This window comes from Artibeus jamaicensis, unplaced genomic scaffold, assembly GCF_021234435.1.
Source record: "Artibeus jamaicensis isolate MK-2021 breed Jamaican fruit bat unplaced genomic scaffold, CSHL_Jam_final contig_718, whole genome shotgun sequence".
Lineage (NCBI taxonomy): Eukaryota > Metazoa > Chordata > Mammalia > Chiroptera > Phyllostomidae > Artibeus > Artibeus jamaicensis.
In genome coordinates this window covers 211,792-218,307 of record NW_026521936.1, presented here as the reverse complement: position 1 = coordinate 218,307, position 6,516 = coordinate 211,792, and the positions used below count along the sequence as shown (strand labels likewise).

Genomic DNA, 6,516 nt, shown 5'->3' with positions numbered 1-6,516 from the left:
GGGTCAAGTCTTAACACATTTAACGTTTGCTTGTTGAAAGCAATGTCATAAGATTAAATATGCTTTACTTTTTTCCTCACAAGAACATAAAAATCATGGAAGGGGAACTTAACTAGAAATTGAAAAAGGTAACACCTTTTTTCTTTTTAGTATGACAGAACAGATTCCACTTTTTTTGTTTGTTTCTTTGAACAGGGATTTGGGTCCAAAGTTTGGTTTTTAAGATCTGCTTCTGCCTCCCCCTGAGTCAGATGGGCTTCCTCCAGGGCCACCACCTCTTGGGGCCCCCTGGCTTGACCTAGTGCAGGAATCACGTGGAGGAGGGTACCCCCTTCCCTTTACAAAGGGGAAGCCCTCTTTCCTATCTGCCAACCTGACCACAACCGCTGGAGTAGTGCTCACCTGGGTTGCCTGCGAAACTGCCTGGTCTCCTACCACATTCACCAGGTAAGTCACTGTGGCCATCATGTGCTGCTTCCACTGTGAGATGACAGAGGCCCTCCCGTAGCTGGAGCAGGTATGAGTCTCCATGACTATCCTGTGAATCCCTGTAGGTGCCACCACCTGAAGGATCTGAATAGTCACAACCATGACCATAGCCCCCTCTCTCACTGTGGCCTCTTGATGGATAGCTGTCACGTGAACTAGAATGACCATAATCACAGTGGGTAGAATCTCTTAGTGGCGGGGGCACATAAAAGTTCAGGTATCATGAGAATTTGGGTAATCACTTTAGCAGAATATCCATCATCTCTGGGGGATGAATAAACACCTCTATGGCAAGGCAGGGGTCCCCTTCCAGGGGGAACTCCAGACCTATCCCTTCTGTGTGGTACAGGGACTCTTCCTCCCATTCCACTGCTGCTTCCAACTGTGGCTGATGGAGCTGATCTTTAAGGAGGAGGAGGCCCCCCGCTTCCTGCTGGTGTTTCTCTTCTTACTGGAAGAACTCACGTTGAAATTCATGGAATTGCCACCATCGTCCATGTGCCCCCCATGCAAGAGAGGTCTCCTGGTTCCTCCACTTCCTCCTCTTCTACCTCTGAAGCCCCTTGGAGGGCCTCTGCTTCCTGGGGGTGGAGAGTGGAGGTGGGAAGGTGGAAGAGGAAGTTGGAAGTGGTCCATGTCTACCACTTTCAAAGGGTGGGGTAGTTGCTTGTTCTCCCTTGATGGCTTTTCCATGTAAGGGCTTCCCATTCGTGTCTCTGGCTGTACCTTAGCACCTGCTGGGCTTTCAAAGGTGAGAAAAGCAAACCTTCTCAATGTGTTGGTTTCACAGTGTGTCATCAAGAGTACTTCCCCTGTCCGTTCATGTTTGGTAAATACTGCTTCCGGGGCTTTCTCATTTGTTTCTGTATTGGGATGATCAATGTGGAGCTTTCCTGAGTGATCGGCTTCAGCCATTCTCACCCCGTGGTAACCATTGAAGGGGTGATACCAGTTTCTAGCTCAGAAACTCACCCATAGTGGCTTCTTACCTGCTCAGGATGACAGAGAGCCACAAGCTCTGAAGATGGAAGAGAGAACAGGCTCAATCGACAAAGGTAATACTTAAAATTTAAACACTCCAATAACAAAATCATTATGGAATTTATTAATATGATCTGTATATTTACATTTGACAGTAGCATCAATGTGGCAATATAGTCAGAATTGTACCTGAACTTTATTGCCAAATATACCTCCTTCTTAAGTCTTCAGATACCTACTTTTACCTTAAAAGGATCTTTTAGCATGACAAGATTGCAGCAAATTGTATTACAGAATTTAAGAGAAAGGTCTGAATTGCCAGGTATATGTACATTGAAGATGCTCAAGGAACATATTACTCATTGGCAATTCAGTTTCTAAATCTGAATACAACATACACATTGTTTGTCACCGTTACGTCTTTAGAACTTTGTAAACTGACAGCCTACACATTATGCTCAGAATCTTCAAAAATAAACTTGTGGCACCAAGACAAACTAGAATATTGAGAGATTAAAAACACTGCATTTTTCTCTCTGAACTCTGTTTTCATAATAATGCTGCAATGTTCCATCTATAAATATTGTACATTTGTGATGTGTCTCACATTGGGCATCAGAAAGGTATGTATGAGATGTGTTAAATGGATAGAGAAGAACTTGGTTTGGTTTGGTTTGGCTTCTGTTGGTTAAATCACAAGCAACAAAATTATAAATTAGCAGACAAATAGAGAAGATAAGGAGAAATTTTCACATACCATTTACAATGCAAAGTCTCATGGCCTTTAGTCTGCAACATGATGGGTAACATGGCAGTTTTTTTCTATTTTAATCCAAAGATGAGTGTCATTAGCATTTTAGATGTGCTGTCCTGGAGATGAACAGTACCCAAGGAGTCAAGTGTGAAGCAGGGGGAGCATCAGTGTAAAGATACTGCAAAATTTTGGGTTGAAAGAACTTAGATCTCAGACTATGGCTATGACATTGTAATGCAAGGGTGGGGTAGTTGTAAGGAATTTCATTTATTAAGATACAAGAGATTTTTATTAATTTTTCTTGTCTAATTGCTCGGGCTAGAACTTCCAGTACTGTATTGATAGAAGTGGCAAGACTGGGCATTCTTGCCTTGTTCCAGATCTTAGAGAAAATGATTTCAGTTTTTCATCATAATGTATGATATTGTAGTATGTGTTCTATATATGATCTTCATTGTGTTGGGGTTATTTTTTCTATACACAATTTGTTCAGTTTTTTTTAATGAAGGGGTGTTGAATTTTATCAAATGTTTTTCCTGCATCTACTAAGATGATCATGTGATATTTATCCTTTATTCTGTTATGGGGTGTATCCCATTTATTGATTTTCCTGGTGAACTATGCTTACACCCCAAGGATAAATCCTTCTTGTTCATGGTACATGACCTTTTTCATGTATTGTTGAGTTAGGTCTGCTAATATTTTGTGCAGGACTTTTGCATTCATGTTCATGAGGATATTGGCCTGTAGTTTTCTGGGGGTGTCTCTGAGATCACAGTAATACTGGCTTCATTAAATAAGTTTGAAAGTGTTTCTTCCTCTCAAGTTTTGTGGAAGAGTTTAAGGATTAGCATTAATTATTCTTTAAATGTTTGGTAGAATTTGTCTATGAAACCATGTGGTCTTGGGATTTTTATTTGTGGGACGGGGAAGGCTTTTGTTGCTGGGTGCTTAAATTTTTTATGTATTTCTTCTTGATTCAATTTTGGTAGATTGTACATTCTAGAAATTTGTCCACTTTTGTCTATGTTGTCCAGTTTTTTGGTGTATAATTGGTCATAATAGTGCCTTATGATATATTTTTAATCTCTGTGGCATTACTTGTATTGATTATTTTATTTTTTATTTCATTATTGCATTGGCCAAAAAGTTCATTTGTTTTTCTTTTCTATAAAATGGCTCTTGTAGTGCTCAGTTGTCTTCAAACAGTTTTGTTAGTATAGTGACAGCTGTCATATGAGCCTGCATTAAAAAACTTATCATAATTAATTTTTGTGCAGCTATTTTAATATTGAAGATGGAAGAAAATATGCAATATTTTTGGCATATTATGCCCTATTTCAAGAAAGGTAAAAATGCAACTCAAATGCAAAAAAAAAAATTTGTGCAGTGCATGAAGAAGATGCTATGACTGATCCAACATGTCAAATATGGTTTGCAAAGTTTTGTGCTGGAGATTTCTCGCTGGATGATGCTCCACAGTCTGGTAGACCACTTGAGGTTGACAGTGATCAAATTGAGACATTAATTGAGAGCAATCCATATTATGCCATGCAGGAAGTAGCCGACATACTCAAAATATCCAAATCAATAAAGTTGTTGGTGAAACTGAAAAATGTGTCTTTATGCCCAACCTAATAATTTCTTTCCTTTTTTATTTTCTTGGTGAGTACAGCTAAGGGTTTGTCAATTTTGTGGGTTTTTTAAACGTCTTAGTTTTGTGAATTCTTCTATTGTTTTTATATCCTCTAGTTCACTTATTTCTGTTCTAATCTTATTTCCTTCCTTTAGATAACTTTGAACTCGGTGCTTATGACTCCTTGAGGTACAAAGTTAGGTTGAGTGTTTTCTTGTTTAATTTGTGTTTGTCCCCATAAATTTCCATCTTTTTATTGCTTTTGCTGTATCCCATCAATTTTATGTTGTTTTTTTGTTTGTCCCAACATTTTTTTCTAACTACCCTTTTGATTTTTCTCTTTGACCCAATGGTTGTTCAAGTGCGTGTTGTGTGGTTTCCATGTATGTGTAAGTTTCCGCATTGTCTTCTGTTATGCTTTCTAGAGAACTGGACAGCACATTGGTCAGTTCACTACGGGAATACGGGGAAGGGAGAAGTAAAAAAAAAAAAAAGTGCTTGTGATTTTTCTTTTTAGGCAACAGGAGAATGAAGCCACTAGTGAAACACAGAAGTCAGTTTGGTTTGCCAAGGGAAGATTTATAATAAACTTAATTTCAGGATGAATTCAGTTGGCAAGGTGGATCCAACATGCAAGTGTAAATTATCATAGAAATGGAAATGACACATGAAGCTGTTAACTGCTTATTGAATGAGAAATGTTTATGAAAATTACATTTTGGGAATAAAATAATGTCTCTCCTTTCATGTAAAGGATGCCCATAAATTTGGGTTGATCATAGAGGAGCTCACACAAATTTATTTTGCTCTCGCTATTGGCATCAATGAAACATAAAGATGTTTAAGTCTAGACTGTAAGTGGCAGCCAAAATATTGTTCACCACAGACTCTTTCTCTCACCCTCAAAGCTACTGTTCCTGAACTCAAGAACTCCCTACAAAACAACAGGGTCATCAATGTCATTTAGAAATATAACATCATCTGCACTCTCGACTCTGGGAGAGTTGAGTACAGGTGGGGCAGAAATAGGTTTACAGTTATTGGCATGGAAAATAATACAATAATAAACTTTCAGGTACTCTTAATGGTAAACCTACTTTTGGCCCACCCTGTGCTAACACAGTGAGAAGCTTATCAGAAGAATACCTGATATAAGCCTATTATGGATTTCTATTTTAAATTGAGTGGGGGAGGGGTTTGGTAAAATCTATTAAAACTTTATTTTATTCATCTCCACAAGACCCAGAACTTACTAAATGAGGTTATTGAGCTCATGATTACTACCTTTGATCTAGACAATGGAGGAAATATCAGTGATCTATAACTAGGAAAAAACAGATCTGTAGGCAGAATGTTTTCATTCTGCACTTCCACTGGTAACATGAATTTACTTTGTACCATTTGAAAATTCTTTAGAGTTATAAAATAAAAAATTTATTAGGTAATGTCCCTATAGCCTGGGGACTGAGGCTGCAAAGCAAAAGGAAGAGAATATTATTCAGGAAGATAAATGGAACTGCATTATAGCTCCTTAATTCCAAAGAAAATGAATCATTATTCATAATAAATTTATGTAGAAAATATTAACATAACAGTGTGTTTCAAAAGCTGGGTCTGTGTTATTTGATTGGGAAACGTAGTTTCCCTTCAGGACATAGTTTATCATTCAAATTGTGGGAAAATGTGATGAACATAATATTTGAAGTAATAGAACCTGAAATTTATCTTAAATGAGATTAGACTATGTTATTGCTCCTAAGGGAGCCTGTCTCTTTTAAACAGCTGTTGGGAAATGAATTTGTCATTTCAGTATCAACCTAAAACAACCACTATGTATCTTTAGACATTAATTGACTACTCAAAAACTTTCATCTATAGATTAAAAGAGAAACCAACAATACATTCTTCAGTATAGCTGGAGGTCGATATTTGAGACAGTTCTGGCAACGATACAAGTACATGCTCACAGGTCCCTGAAGAATATTTAATAATCTCTGTTTTTTCATAAAATTTTAATTCAGTTTTCATGAGAGATGGTGGGGAAACTTTAACTAAATACATAAAACATCTCACTTATTTTATCTTTATCATATTAATGCAGACTTGTAAAATAAAACATCCACAAGGATAATTCAGAGTGAGCTAGAGTTACACACTAGGTGTGTTAATATTCAAAGTGGGTTTCTGCTTTGGGATGACTTCACATTTCTTACTTAGTTTCTGCTTTGCTAACAGAATATTTTACAAGACACAGATGGAATTTGGTGGTACACAGACAAAAAAAATTGTAAGTGAGAAGCTACGGGAAAGGAACTGTTGTCCCCCAGGTAAACCCTAGGTAAGCAGGGATTTATAGCCCCAAGACCCAAAATGTGGTCTGAACTGTTCTCCTGTGATTTTTTTCCCTTATGAACTGATCATTTGAAGTTATTGTTGATACCTTTGCAAAAGTGTCAACAATATAAATAAAGGATAACTTATTTTATAGGTTTGGATTCATAATAATAAGAATTAAATGGATAAGAGTATAAAATACTATATTATAATTGTAGATAACTTGGCAAAAACTTAAGATAGAAACAATTATGTAACTCATTTGTACTTCATTTTATATAGTGTAATATTGAATCACATGTAATACTTTCTGAAACTATTT

The 6,516-nt window shown here is 37.1% G+C and overlaps 1 pseudogene; it reads right to left on the bottom strand.

Annotated features, from left to right (window-relative positions):
- Positions 1-219: 219 nt before the first annotated feature.
- LOC119048079 (RNA-binding motif protein, X chromosome-like) lies at positions 220-1,404 on the bottom strand (annotated as a pseudogene).
- Positions 1,405-6,516: the final 5,112 nt, after the last annotated feature.